At 37.3% G+C, this 16,084-nt stretch overlaps 1 protein-coding gene across 4 annotated transcripts in view; it reads right to left on the reverse strand.

Moving 5' to 3' along the window:
• LOC105190690 (solute carrier family 26 member 10) overlaps window positions 1-16,084 on the reverse strand; it is an 83,342-nt gene that overhangs the window by 7,625 nt on the left and 59,633 nt on the right. The window lies entirely within an intron of this gene.

Here is a 16,084-nt window from a genome sequence, read left to right on the forward strand (position 1 = left end):
AATGCAAAACAATACTCATTGCTTTTTACGATTCCAAGGGGATTATCCACAAAGAATTCGTTTCAAGTGGTACAAGGTTAATGTTCAGTATTATCTTGATGTATTGAAGCGTTCGGTAAGCCTTATTCGTCATGTTCGCCCTGAATATCGAGAATCAGGCAGTTGGCGATTGTTGCACGATAATGCACCTTCTCATCATTCGTCAATTGTCACAGATTTTTTGACCAAAAATCAATCATTTTTATTACTTCAACATCCCCCATATTCACCCGATTTGGCACCCTACGACTATTTTCTACTCCCTAAGCTGCATTTGGCGATAAAAGGAAACCGTTTTGCATCAATTGAGAATATTTAACGGTCAACGACGAGCAATCTCAACATCATTCCAATCAGCGACATAAAAAAGTCACTTGATGCACTTCTTGAATGTACAAATCGTATTTCTGCTAAGGGAGAATATTTCGAATAAATAAAATGATTTTTGTCAAGATTTCTTAACTATTTTTGTTTTTTTAAAGCCATTCCGATTATTTTTGGAACAGAAGATGTATGATTAATTAAAAATATTAATTTAAGAAATTTAACTTAAATAAATAATTTAATTATTAGGAGTACAAATAAGTTTCCGCCGTTTTCTATCAAAAATTAGGAATTTATTGTGAAAGAACGGTACATTACGTTTTATTCTAAGTATTGCCCATCACTAGCCACTACTTTTTCCCATCTTTTTGGCAGCATTCCGATACCACGTCGGAAGAACTCTTCATCCTTTGAGGCTATCCACGAATCGACCCAATTTTTAGTATCTTCATATGATGTAAAGTGCTGCTTAGACAGGCCATGTACCATCGACCGAAACAAGTGATAATCGGAAAAGGCAATATCTAGTGAATACGGCGGGTGGGGTAGGACTTCCCAATTAAGTATTTCCAAATAGGTTTTGACCGGTTTTGCAACATGTGGCCGAGCGTTGTCATGTAGCAGAATAATTTTGTCGTGTCTGGAGTAGTAATGGGCGCGTTTTTCCTTGAGTGCTCAGCTCAATCTCATTAATTGTGTTCGGTAGAGAGATTCAGTAATGGTTTCGCTCGGTTTGAGCAACTCATAATACACGACACTAAGTTGATCCCACCAAATACACAACATGAGTTTTTTTCCATGAATATTCGGTTTGGCTGTCGATGTTGAAGCATGGCCAGGTGGTCCCCATGATTTTTTCTTCTTTGGGTTATCGTAGTGGATCCATTTTTCATTACCAGTGACTATACGATGCAAAAAACCCTTTCTTTTATGCCTGACAACAGCATTTCACACGTGCAAAATCGACGTTCAACGTCTCTCGGCTTCAGTTCATATGGAACCCAATTTCCTTGTTTTTTAATCATTCCCAACGATTTTAAACGATGTGAAATTGCTTGTTGAATCACTTCTAATGTAAGTGCAAGTTCTTCTTGCGTTTGGCACGAATCTTCCTCCAATAATGCTTCCAATTCCGTGTCTTCGTACACTTTTGGCCTTCCACTACGTTCTTTGTCTTCCACGTCAAACTCACCGTTTTTAAACTTTTGAAACCACTCATGACAACTTCTCTCACTTAAAGCAGTCTCACCATATGCTTCTACAAGCAATCGATGCGCCTCAGCTGCAGATTTCTTCAAATTAAAGAAGTAAATCAAAAGTTCCCGCAAATGACGCTTATTCGGCACAAAACTTGACATTTTTGCACGAAAAAAATTATGTGATGCTGATACGGAGTCACTAATACTTCAAGGTTATGTTGTTACCAGATGTCCAAACTTACGATATTACGTTTTGCATCTGTTAATTTCAATATAACCTTTTGGTGAGGCCATCTTTTGTCAAACGGCGGAAACTTATTTATACTCCTAACAGTTTGGTAATTATATAAAATAAAAAAAAAATATATATATATATACCCTTGATTTTAAAATATAATAAATGAAATTCTAATCTGTTTCAAATTTGTTTCAAACTATATGGAAATCACATGTAGTTTCTAGTAACATAACATTTATGTTAGTCTTTTTATATATAATATTTCTTCTGTTTATGTGGATTATTCCTTATAAAAATGTTCTTTTTAATATTTTGTGTTATTAAAGTAATGAGTTCATTGTATCCTAAAATAACAGGTCCCAGGGAGAGACAGAAAGGGAATGAGAGAGAGAAGAGAGAAAGAGAGAATAGTTTGTAATTCATTATTTGTATAACTCAATGTTAATAAACAAACAAGTTTAATAAACAAAAATACCTAAAAACAAAAATGGCTAAAACCCAAAGACAGCTAAAATTTTTTACAAGTTAGTCAGAGCCATGTTCTTAACATATATCAAGCTCATTGAAATCAGTGAGGTCGCTGCTTTAATATTTATCAAATATTAATTAATATTTGTCAAATAATTTAATGACAAGTCACTTAGATTACTCTAGCAAGAGTCAAAATAAAGTCTCCAGCATACACAGCTTCAGCGAGATAGATATTGTCATACTTACGCAAGGCAATAACGAATTGCGCCATCCAAATATTGGGTTGGCAAATAAGTTTGTTCGGTTTTTTAGAGTAGAACAAAATATAATTTTTTGATACACAAGATAAATTTTAATCAATTATATATTGGTCATCTTTATCGATGACCTCTAGCCATCTTTCCACCAACTTCATTATGCCGCCTTCGTAAAACGTCTCAGGCTTATCGACGAAAAACCAATCCAAGTGGTTTTTAATGGCCTCTTCATCCTTAAAGGTTTTCCCGTTCATGGAGTTCTGCAGCGACCGGAATAAATGATAATCGAAAGGGCCAAGATCCGGTGAATACGGAGGATGAGGCAAAACATCCCAGTCAAGCTGAAGCAATTTGTTCCGAGTGTTCAATGACGTGTGAAGTCTGGCGTTGTCGTGGTGGAAGACGACACCCTTGCAATTTGCCAATTCTGGACGTTTTGTGCGGATTGCTTAGTTCAATTTCGTCAATTGCGAACAGTATACAGTTGAATCAATCGTTTTGCCTGACGGTAACAGTTCGTAATAGATGACACCCTTGAAATCCCACTATATGGAGAGCATTATTTTCTTCAGATACAATCCCGCCTTCGAGATTGTTTGCGGTGGCTCGCTGCTGTGTCCCCATGATCTTTTACGCGTTACATTATTATAGACGACCCATTTCTCGTCATCCGTCATCATTCGTTTCAAAAATGGGTCGTTTTCTTGGCGTTTCCATAGCGAATCGCAGATGACTATGTGTGTAGTCAAGTTAGCCTCAGTTAGTTGTTGCGGCACTCAAACATTAAGCCGAGAAACGTATCCCAGCAGGCGCAAATGCTTTTCTACGCTTGTATGGGATATATTCAATGTCGTAGCAATTTCTCGTACCGATTGGGATGGATTTACTTCGATTATACCCTTAATGTTACTTGAATTAATCTCAGTCGGGCGATCGGAGCGGGGCACATCATTGACGTCGAAATCTCCAGAACAGAAATTGGCATACCACTTTTGGTACACGCGTTCTGTTAAGGCATCATCTCCATATACACGGCATATCTTTTTATGAGCATCCGCAGCTCGTTTACCTTTTTTAAAATAATAGAGCAAAATGTGACGATAATGTACGTTATTTATTTCTATATTCATAGCTATGCACACACAATACTGATCATAGCCAAACCAAACACTGCACAACATAAACAGTGAAACATAACCTTTCAAATGGGTATTCGATTTGCGCTGAGAAAAGAAAAGCGAATCCGCATGAAACTTACACTGAAACAAAAACCGAACGAACTTATTTGCCAACCCAATACTTGGTACTGTATCATTAGCTGTATCCGCAATAACATTCCGTTGCGTCAAATGTTTTCATTAATATTGTACGAAAGTAGCCTATTTGATTTGGAGGAAATCTGTCCAACAAACATAACTGATTCGCGACAGGATACAATTCGACACCACAGTGACGACAAAATTGACAGAGAAATCGCTTAGATAGGGGTATCACTCACTGCAAATGAGCCAGTTCAACCGCAACTCAACCGTAGCTCAACATGCAGGTCCTAGTCAACTTATCGACCGAAGTGCAAACAACACGTTAGTTCTAATGCTAATAGAAGAAGTACGGAAAATGCGTCAAGCTGTTAGAAAAATATGTCGCAATTATGAGATAACAATCAAAGAATACCGCGTTCTCGACGCGTTCCTCGCTAAGGAGTATGATTTGTATAATTACGAACGAAATGCGTACCATGATGAAACTAACATCCCGGACGATTATCGTCGTGAGCGACACGCCTGCCAATTAACACCTGTATTTAACGGTTCAAGCAGAGATAAATGAAAAGAATTTCTAACCTCATGAAGTTTCATGTTTACCAGGTATGTAAATATGAAACCGTATTTTTTTATACAAAATACACGTTTATTGTATGGAAATAATAAAAAATATTTTATTCGAAGTATTGCCCATCGCTAGCTACACATTTTTCCCACCTGTCTGACAATTTGTGGATGCCACGCCAAAAAAACTGTTGCTCTTTTGAGGCAAACCAGTCATCGAGCCATTTTCGTACATTTTCGTAAGAAGTGAAGCGCTGCTCAGCAAGTGCGTGTCCCATCGATGCAAATAAGTAGTAATTGGACGGAGCCAAGTCTGGTGAGTAAGCCGCATGCGAAAGTATTTCCCAACTAAACGCCTCAATCGTTTCGTTGACCAGTTTTGCTGTGTGTAATGGTGCATTATCATGAAGCAAAATCACTTTGTGTTGTCTTTCTTGATGTTCTGGTCATTTTTCACACAAAGCTTGATTCAAATCGATCATTTGTTGTCGGTAGCGTTCAGTATGAACGGTTTCTCCAGATTTTAGCAGCTCATAATAGATCACACCCTTCTGATCCCACCAAACACAGAACATTGTCTTCCGTCCATAGCGATTTGGCCTTGCAGTCTATGTCGATGGTTCGCCTGGAGTTATCCATGATCTTTTACGCTTAGGATTCTCAAAATATATCCACTTTTCATTGCCAGTCACAATTCGATGGAGAAGTGACTTTCTTTTGTACCTGGCGAGCAGCATTTCACAAGTGGTTTTTCGGTTTTCCTGCTGTCTCTCATTCAGTTCATGTGGAACCCAATTTCCCATCTTCTGGATCTTTCCTATAGTTTTCAAACGTATGGAGACGGCTTCTCGTGTTACATTTAATTAATCCGCGAGTTGTTATTGCGTTTGAGCGTCATCCTCATCCAACAATGCTTGCAATTTGCTGTCTTCAAACTTTTTCGGTGGTCTTCCACATTCTTCGTTTCTCACGTCAAAATCGTCACGTTTGAATTTTTTAAACCACTCAAAGCACTGTGATTTACCAAGAGTATGCTCATCGTAAGCTTCGACAAGCCTTCGATGCGATTCTGCAGCAGTTTTATTCAAATGGTAACAGAAAATCAATGCTGTCCGCAAATCGTAACTTCCAGGCACAAAATTCGACATGTTCAACGCTATTACAAACTATGCTGTTGTATGAAACTTGTATTGTTGTGAGTTGAAAATCTTTGTCAGATGTCAACAAATGGAAATGGCGCCAATGACGCAGTTTGACGGTAACTACATTGACATCTAGGACCATCTATGGTCAAATTCCGGTTTCATATTTACAGACCTGGTACTCTTGTGTCACCATTTGATGGTTATATGCTCCTTCGAGCCATTGTGTGTACTAAACTGTGTGGCAACATCCTAGTAGAAACTAAAAACCGCAAATCACATATGTTCAAAGAACTGCGGGATGTTTCGACCGCAAGCTAATCAAAAAAGAAGTTCCGCACTCATTTACAGCGCGAGTCCATTTCACTCTGGCAGAGACCAGGAGGAGGAGCCCAAGATTATGGGAAATGTGTAGACAAATTAGCAATCGACTTGTACGAATCGGCCGTAGATGGAAGCAGGCAAACGGGTATCAAAGAACATGCTGTTCATAATTACATTAAAACACAGGAATTAATATTAAATATGAAATATTTGATTTCCTTAAGTACTAAATTAGACAGTCGATATCTCTGACAGTTTATTTTTACAGTTCTTGGTTTTTTTCCTAAAAATATAAAATTAGTCTTTTTCAAATGCATGTTTTAGTTTGTGATTATATTTCGAATTGTCTTTATTATAGCAATCTTTGTGCAACCAAGAATAAGTAAAAATTCATATTATTTTCGAATATGAGTTCCGTCGTTGAACCAATGCAATTCAGACAACTCGAAATATAAATAAAGTATTTGGTAAAGATGTGGCTAATGAACACATAGTACATCAATGGTTTGAGAAGTTTCATTCTGGAGATTTTAATCTTGAAATTCAGTCTCAGGTTGCCACGTGGGCAACCTGAGACTGAAGTGAATAATGATGAGCTGAAAGCTGTAGCAGAAGCGGATACATCTCAAACTACACGTGAATTAGCAGCACGGTTTAATGTTACTATTCTAACAATATTGGATCATTTGAAACAAATTGGTAAGAAGCTAGATAGATGTGTTTCGTATGAATCAAACGAGCGTCAGAAAATATTAGGTCATTAAGTATGAAAAGTCTGATTTCGAATCGAAAGTTTGGTTTATTATATCTCAAACTAGAAATAGTACAATTAATCCAAGTATGCGCCTAAACTATTGGCACAGTTCTGCCATCTTAACGGTAGCTTATTTATGCCAGCAGCGAAGAAGCCTGAAAAACAGGTGACGATGAAATCACGAAAGTTTTCCATAGCTTGTTGAGAATTGAATATTTTTTCTTGCAAGAAATGGTCCAGTGCCTGGAAGAAGTGATAGTCAGTTGGTACAAGGTCTGGTGAATACAAAGTGGGTGACAGAGAGTTTCCAGGTTCAGCTCCTGTAGTTTGAGCAACATTGTTTGTATGACATGTGATTGGACGTTGTCTTGCAAGAGGATTACCTGTGTCTATTAATCAATCTCGGCTGCTTGATCGCAAGCATTTTCATCATTTCGCCTAGTTGGTTACAGTAAACATCCGCTGTAATCGATTGACCAGGTTTCATGAAGCTGTAGTGGATAATAGCGCTGGACAACCAAATAGACACTATTAGCTTTCTTCTGTGAATATTCGGTTTCGGACTGTATTTCGGCACTTCATCCATATTCAATCATTGTGCCGAATACTTGCAATTGTCGAAAAGAATCCGCTGTTCATTACATGTAACAATATGATGTAAAAATGGTTCGCTTTAACGTCGTGAAGAAAGGTAGGTGAAGAAAGATAGTGAAGAAAGGCATGCTTCGAGACGACTTCTCTTCTGACGCTCGTTTAATTCATGTGGAACCCATTTATCCAGCTTCTCCATTTTGCCGATTTGTTTTAAATGATCCAATATTGTTGGAATAATAACGTTAAACCTTGCTGCTAATTCACGCGTAGTTTGAAATGTATCCGCTTCCACTACAACTTTCAGCTCATCATTATCCACCTTGGTCTCGGGTCACCAACGTGACTTATTTTCAAGGTTAAAATCGCCAGAACGAGACTCCTCAAACCATCGACGTATTGTACGTTCATTAGCCACATCTTCACCAAACACTTCGTTAATATTTCGAGTTGTTTCTGCTGCATTGGTTCCATGACGAAACTCATTTTCGAAAGTAACATGAATTTTTAACTTATCCATGGTTACACGAAAATTGCTGTAACAAAGACAATTCGAAAGATAATCACAAACCAAAACATGCATTTGAAAGAGTGATAATGTACCTTCACAACAAAAAAAGACCAAAAACTGTAAAGATGAAATGTCAAAGATATCGACTGTCGAACTTAGTACTTAAGGAAATCGGACATTTCATATTTAATGACCTAATAAATTATTTCAAAGCTTGCCTTTCTTTATTATTAAGACACAAAAGCGAACTATTTTTATATCGTATTGTTACGTGTGATGAATAACGGATTCTTTTCAACAATTGCAAGCGTTCGGCACAATGATTGGATATAGAAGAAGTACCGAAACACAGTCCGAAACCGAATATTCACAAAAGAAAGCTAATGATATCTGTTTGGTGGTCCAACGCTGATATTATCCACTATAGCTTCATGAAACCTGGTCAATCGATTACAACGGATGTCTACTGTAACCAACTAGACGAAATGATGAAGATGCTTGCGATTAAACAGCCGAGATTGATCAACAGAAACAGGCTAATCCTCTTGCAAGACAACACTCGATCACATGTCGTACAAACAACGTTGCTCAAACTACAGGAGCTGGACTTCGAAACTCTCTGTCACCTACCATATTCATCAGACCATGCTCCAACTGACTACCACTTCTTCTAGGCACTGGACCACTTCTTGCAAGAAAAAATATTCAATTCTCAACAAGCTATGGGAAGCACCTTTCGCGATTTCACCGCCACTCACTCTTCAGGCTTTTTCGCTATTGGCATAAATAAGCTATCGTTAAGATGGCAAAATTGTGTCGATAGTTTAGGCGCATATTTTTAATTGTACTACTTCAAGTTTGAGATATAATAAACCAATGTTCTGATCGGACATTTCATATTTAATTACCTAATATATTAAGATAAATTAAGATTAAATGAATGTTTACAAATCATAGTGTAAATACGTACACTACCCAGTAAACACAATTACGTAACAGTTACATTGTCGTAATGTAACGAAATATAACACGTAATATAACGTGTACGTTACAAGCAATATATATGTTAGTTGTAATTTCCCACTCATAGAAAGTTGCAGTTATATAACAAAAATATCACATGTTACTAAAATGTTATATAGCTGTTATATAACTGTAATATTGTTATATAAAAAATTTACTCTTAATTTTCTCGCGTCTTGCGTCTGTCGATAGCTTCAATTCTAAGCGGTCACCCCTCCATGTGCTGGCTGCCCACGCTAGGCTTTGCTTAAACTGACAATTGAATGGCATGCAGTTATGCCCATGACTCCAACAATGTTTTTGTGACTTGTGCTTATATGTATCTTTCTAGTATTCTATTATAACCTTTCATGTCAAAAATTAAAACTACGCAACAACATTCGATATGTGACGAATGTCAGTATAGACTATATTTCAAAATTACTAATAATAATATTATACTAATAATAATAATATAATAGAGTATTATAATGGTTAACCCATAAAAGAAACAGTTTGAAACAAATTCAAGAAAGTTTAAATAAAAAATTTTAATTACTAAACCTAAAAATAAGCTTTTGAAAAATATTATCTCAAATCCTGTTTTTTATCAACATGGTTTTCTTCAATGAAATAAAGTTTTTTTTCTAAAAATAATATTGTAAAATTATATCATGATATTTTAATGAAACAACTCAAAATCGAACAAGTAAGAATATTAATAAACCTAAAGAAATTTTTCTCTATATGAGTTTTGTATAATATACAAGCGTTCTTAAACGTTTAAATAATATAAGTGCGGATATCTCCACGAAAATAGGAACGTTGTGTCCACCTGAAATCCATGTGGTTTGTGAATTCCACGTGAATGCAACGAATGCGTTCCACGTGGATTCGATGTACTTTCTTGTGGAAATATACATATCATATCAGTATGCATATAAACGTGCATTATAAACATCAATATAAATAGATAATATGGTCTGCTTAAGCGCGATAAAAGCATTAAAAATACATAAAAACATAGAACTACAAAATAAAGCATCTACAAAAAAGTGGAACGGAATTTCTGATTGATTAGCTTCCCACCATTTCTTTTATTTGTTACATTATTGTTTTATTTGTTACTGTTCCGCTTTACTATTTCTTTCTCTATCGGAACGCACCCTTATTCGCAATAGAAAGCATTTGCAGCTTTTAATGGATTGCATGAATGGTTGTGTTGTATAACATCAATCTAATATGAACGTAATTACTGTTATATAACGTGTTACATTACTGTTATATTATTATTATAACGTTATCTCTAGTTTATAACAAAACAATGTAAGATATATAACAAAATTATAATATAACTATGAAACGAAATTGTATAACCTCAATATAACTAGAGTATAACTTATGTTATATTACATGTTACTGCTATGTTATTAGGAGCGCAAAAAAGTTCTGAGCCTTTTTTTGCAAAATTCAAAATTTATTTAAAAACAAACAAAACTATATTAATCAACGAAATATTCCCCGTTTGCATCGATGACCTTTTGCCATCTTTCGGGCAGCTTGCGAATTCCCTGATGGTAGAAGCTCACCGGCTTCGAGGCGATACAGTCATCAATGCATTTTCGTATCTCTTCAAGTGTCACAAAATGTGTATCAGCCAAGAAATGCTGCAGAGACCGGAATAGGTAGTAATCGGAAGGCGCCATGTCTGGGCTATACGCTGCGTGCGGGAGAAGTTCCCAGCCTAACGCAAAGATATGGTCCTGAGTCACTTTCGCAACATGTGGTCGGGCATTGTCATGAAGCAGTATCACTTTACGATGTCCTTTGCCAGTAAATGGCCTCTTTTCTTCAAACGCATCGCTCAAATTGCTCAATTGTTGCTGATAGCGATCTGCCGTTACTGTTTCACCCGGCTGTAATAACTCGTAATACAATACACCTTTCCAATCCCACCATATGCAAAGCAAAACCTTCTTGGTGTGGATATTGGTCTTTGGCGTCGATGTCGAAGGTTGACCAGGGTCAACCCATGATTTTTTACGCTTCGGATTATCATAAAGTATCCACTTTTCATCACCTGTAATGATTTGGTGCAGAAAATCCTTTTTCCGGAACCTTGAAAGCAAAGTGAGTGCCGTGTCACGCCGTCGATTTTTGTTGTCTTCGGACAGTGCATGCGGAACCCATCTGCCTTCCTTTTGAACTTTTCCCATTGCATGTAAACGTGTGGAAATGGCTTGTCGCATAACGCCAAGTTGCTCTGCAAGCTCCTTTTCAGTTTGTGCAGAATTTATATCCAACAATGCTTGCAGTTCGTCCGTTTCAATCTTTTGAGGGCATCCAGCACGCGGTTCATCTTCAAGACTGAAATCTCCTTGGCGAAATTTTTGATACCACCTTTTACACGCAGCATAACTTACAGCGTTCTCTCCATATGCAACACAGATCATTTCAGTGGCTTCAGCGGCATTTTTCTTCAGATGAAACGTGAAGTGGATGGAAAATCGAATATGCTCTTTTGTTATTGCCATCGTGAACACTGCTGATTTTAAAGTTATGTACATCAAACGCCAAATCGCACGATGTTTCGAAAGACCAAATGTCACTGCTTTAAAACCGCAAGAGGGCGGGAAAATTAATGCAATTTAAATTGTGGTTTCAGTAGTATGAAATCTAGGGCTCAGAACTTTTTTGCGCTCCTAATATATAACAGTTATATTCTGTGTTTGCTGGGTAACTACACAGTCTGTCCCAGATCCAATGAGACTGGTCTAAAAAAAATACAAAGCGTTTATTATTTTGATTTTTTATTCTTGTTTATTCAAAATAGTCTCCTTCTGAGTCAATACAGCGCTGGAAACGTTTGTTCCTGCGGACTCCGTGTACTTTGAATTTGTTGTCAAGTAGGGCGGATTGCATTTTATATTATACTACCAAATGTTCACATTCCACGACCCTCCGAGAACTGCGACGTCACACACACAGATTTCTCTTTCTTTTCTCTCTGCGTTAATCACTAGAGTTTCCTCTATTTCCGTCGGAAAAGATCCATTGCGTCATTTTGGCCATATACCTCCTCTTCAAATAACCTTAAATAACTTCCCGTTCGGAGCAATAATTTTCTTTGAAGACGGACCGACCAGACAATCTTTCATGCTGTTATATGATATTGCCAGCCTTTGATCTTCGGAAATTCATGTGTTTCCCACGTTATTCATAAATTCCTATCGCGCACAACCTCTAACTAACCCTAGCGGAACCTTGAAGTCTTTTACTGCCACAGATACCTGACCCTTTATCATATTTATCTAAGAACCCTACTAAAACCCCACTTCCAAAAAGTTGCAACAAAATCCTATGCCCATATTTGGACATAAACTTTGGAGCCTGACGCAACTTCCCAAACCCCACCTCTCGACCGAGTTGACGTTTTTGGTAAAGTGAAAAAGCTATGCCACTTCTATTTCTCCTCCCGACCGACCCGCAGCCAGGACAGAGCCTTCTCTCCAACACCCTTTCAGGGTTTCTTGATAACCAACCCTACTAGTGAGTCAGATCAGTGTTCTTCAGTCATCTATTCTTCTGCAACGATTTCGTGCACTCTTGAGACATTGCGAGAGATCCTGCTGAGACCAGTTTCTAGTCCTTGGCGCAACTTGGGTCCATCCTCACAGAGACGCAGCAACCACACCTTTCATTGTCTACTAAGATCAGAGAAGTCCAGCAGTAAGTTACTTATATTTTCTTTTACCTGAGTGACCTCTTTCGTTTCATTTTTTTTTATCTTTTCTTCTCTCTCTTTTCTTTTCCTTTCGTTTTACTTCCGTTTTCTATCCTCCTTGGCATTCCTCCTTAATTGTTAAATCAGACGTCAGTGGCCCAATCCTTTCGATCATAGTCGGACATAACGAACACGGAATATTGTTCTGAGTAATCGAGAATCATTGTGCTGAGCGCGATTGTTAACCACATATGTATACAGACACATTATAAAATCTTACAAATTGTATTTCATTGTGAACTTCCGTCTAATCACTAATAAAACAAGTTGTTTGTAATTGTAAACCAATCACGTTTTCCAAATAATTATTCTCAACCAAAAATTCTCCCTTCCCTCAACTGTCGCTCACGGTCCTATCCCAGGTAAAAAGATTCAGTTCCTTGACCTAAATAAAGGATCACCGACGTACGTCTACACCAGATAAAGGGGTCATTCCGATTCTTGATCTGTTCCGCAGATTTGCGAGTACGTCGGAGCTTGCGAAAGCAAGCGTCAAGTTGCGTTCCTCCTCCAGGACGTAACACGTTCAACAAATTTTTCGAAACATTTTTTATACTCATCGGCTGGAATGGCCTTTAGTATGGTGGTCGAAGTCTTTTGGATGACCGGGATGGTATCGAAACGATTTCCTTTCGCCATCGCCAATTTCAATTTGGGAAATAGCCAGAAGTCGCACGGAGGTGAATACGGTGGATGATCGATAACAATGATGCCTTTTTTGGTCAAGAATTCACGTGATGGCTTTGTGCGATGGTGCATTATTGTGCAACAAAAACCAACTGTCTGGCTCTCGATATTCCGGTCGAACTCGTCGAATTCTGGCCCACAATCGTTGTAGAACTCCCAGATAATATTCTGCGTTCACCGTTTGACCTTCTGGGACGAATTCACTGTAAACAATTCCCTTTGAATCGAAGAAAACGGTTAGCATTGTCTTGATTTTGCTCTTCTGAAAACGTAATTTTTTCTCTTTTGGCTCTTCTGGTGACTTCCATGCCGCACTCTGACGTTTTGTTTTTGGCTTGTATTGAAAACACCACGTTTCATCACCAGTTACAATGGCTGACATGCTTGCCGGATTCCTTCGGGACATTTTTAACATGTCTTTGCAATGCTGCAATGCTGAACTCTCCAATCTTTTTGGTCGTCTGTCAGAGTATGTGGCACGAAGCGCGCACAGACCTTCCGTTTGCCCAAATCTTCGGTCAAAATTCGATAGACTGTGCTTTTCGGTATCTCAGTTTCCTCTTCGATGAGTCTCGCAGACACACAGCGGTCGCTTCGAAGAATTTCTTTGACTTTCTCGATGTTTTCTTCATTGCGAATGGTTTTTGGCGGCGGTGCTCGGTCATCGTCTGCAAGGTCCTCACGACCGTCACGGAATCGGCCAAACCAACGGAAAACCTGTGCACGGGACATGCATTCATCCCTGTACACATTTTTTTAGCGTTTCATACGTTTCTGCACCACTTTTACCCAATTTAAAACAGAATTTAATATTCGCTCTTTGTTCCATATTGGTTTTTCGACCGACGTACTCAAAGTGACTTTACATAAAATGTCAAACCACAGTGAAATATTAACCGAATTCTCTCAAATTTTGAGGTTAAGTAGATGAAGGGTAGAACATTCACCTACCATCATTCACTCATAGATGTCGCTGCGCTAAGAACTTTGATGGAACTAGTCTCATCGTATCTGGGGCAGACTGTGTATTCTCGCCGAAATGATAATCGGCGTAATTGGAGAAAAAATAATTGTCGAATTGAGCAGATATAGTCGTCACCCCGGAACATTTACGACGAACCCCGCAGCAAGCATACTGATCCAAATACAATAGTAAGACACTAGACTGCCAAAAATGCGGAAAGTCCGAGCATCACGGAGAAGACTACTATTCCAATCGCCACGTGACTAGATTTACTTTATTAACCTTATTAACTTTATTACCGGTAGGGGACACCCGCATGAATATCACCGTGAACATTGTAGATCGTTCTGCATTATCGGAAAAACAGACATATGCATGAGTAATGTTGGAAACCATTCTATAGGAAACCGGTCGAGTCGGAAACTACGAGACGTAATAGACCACGCGCCGCGTCTCTTTCTAATCCACCACAAGCACAAGGCGCCGAATCAGGTTTATCCCTACGAACAGTAATAGTGAAAGTGGTACAGAACTCCATGTGATAATGAAAGTGGCAACAGAACCTAAAAGGTTCTATAAGGGTCTGTCTATAAGCAACAAAATAATCAAATCTCAAAGTGTAAAATAGCAAACACAGAACTAGATTTCATATTACTACCCATTCAAGAGACCAAAGCAGGAAACGTTCCTCTATTATTCGACACTGGCTTAACCGTGAACTTAGTAAAGGAAGTGTCAGGTATCGATATCATAATTGAGGATAAGTATCGATATCGTAGTGAACACCACGATTCTAGTAGGAATAATCAATTATTAATCCATATATCCTAAATACTTTCACAGCGATCATTCCATTAGATAATCTCCGGCTGACATATAAAATGTGCGTAAGGAGCGACGATTTTCCTGTCGATTACTAAAGAATATTGTGTATTGAGAATATTGTATTCCTGTAAATATATTAATATAAACGTGAAATACAATTACTACAGAAGAACCTTAGACCCTACTACAGAAGTAGCTTAATTTTATGATTTGGAAATTGCCAGAGGTCAATAAGTTAATAAAAGTTAGGGCACTATTGTAATAATATATTCTTAAGATCAAATATAGTGAAAAAGTCAAATATCGCTTTTTCTTCTAACAAATATGTAGTTAGCGAGATATTATAAGTTAAATATTGAAAAAGTTACCAAGTTTTTCTCAAATATCTCAAAAATATTAGGCAAATAAAAAAATGTTTCAGATTTCAGACAAAAGTTTTTAAATTAATTGTTAGAAAAAGATGATATGATAAAAAATTGGGATTTCTATTTAAAAAAAAGTAATACTTAGTGAATATCTCGAAACTGGCACCACCTGTAAATAAAATGATATAATTGTTTTATGTCCCCCTTGAGCTGTATAACTTTTGTCTGAAACATTTTTTTTCTAAAATGCTTAGTTTTCGAGATATTTCGCCGTCCTGGTACTTTTTATATACTCTGTACATATATAATCTTTTAGTAACATGTTATATGTTTTTCTATTATGTAACTATTATATATTTCTATTATGTAACTGTAATATTGTTTAAGTGGGAAATTACAGTTAACATATATCACATATAACATAAATATAAATTGTACGTTACATCACAGCAATATAACAGTTATATTATTATGTTTATTATTATTATGTTTATAATGATTACCCAGATCTTTATCTGTTATAACATACAGGGTGGCCTACGTAAAGTATTACAAGTCCATAACTTTAAAAATATTTATCAAATAAAAAAATTGTTCATAAGGAAGTTTCATGTATTCAAGAGGCTTCTCTAACTACATAAATGTAAAGTCGCCCCCGCTTCCCTTTTAACGGGGGACGGGGGTAACTTCATAGTTTTAAATGGAACCCCCTATAAAATATTACATATTTGGATTCTATAGGAAAAAACAAATAAATTTTATCTGAAACATTTATTTG

The sequence above is a fragment of the Harpegnathos saltator genome, unplaced genomic scaffold (genome assembly GCF_003227715.2).
Source record: "Harpegnathos saltator strain DR-91 unplaced genomic scaffold, Hsal_v8.6 scaffold312, whole genome shotgun sequence".
Classification (NCBI taxonomy): domain Eukaryota; kingdom Metazoa; phylum Arthropoda; class Insecta; order Hymenoptera; family Formicidae; genus Harpegnathos; species Harpegnathos saltator.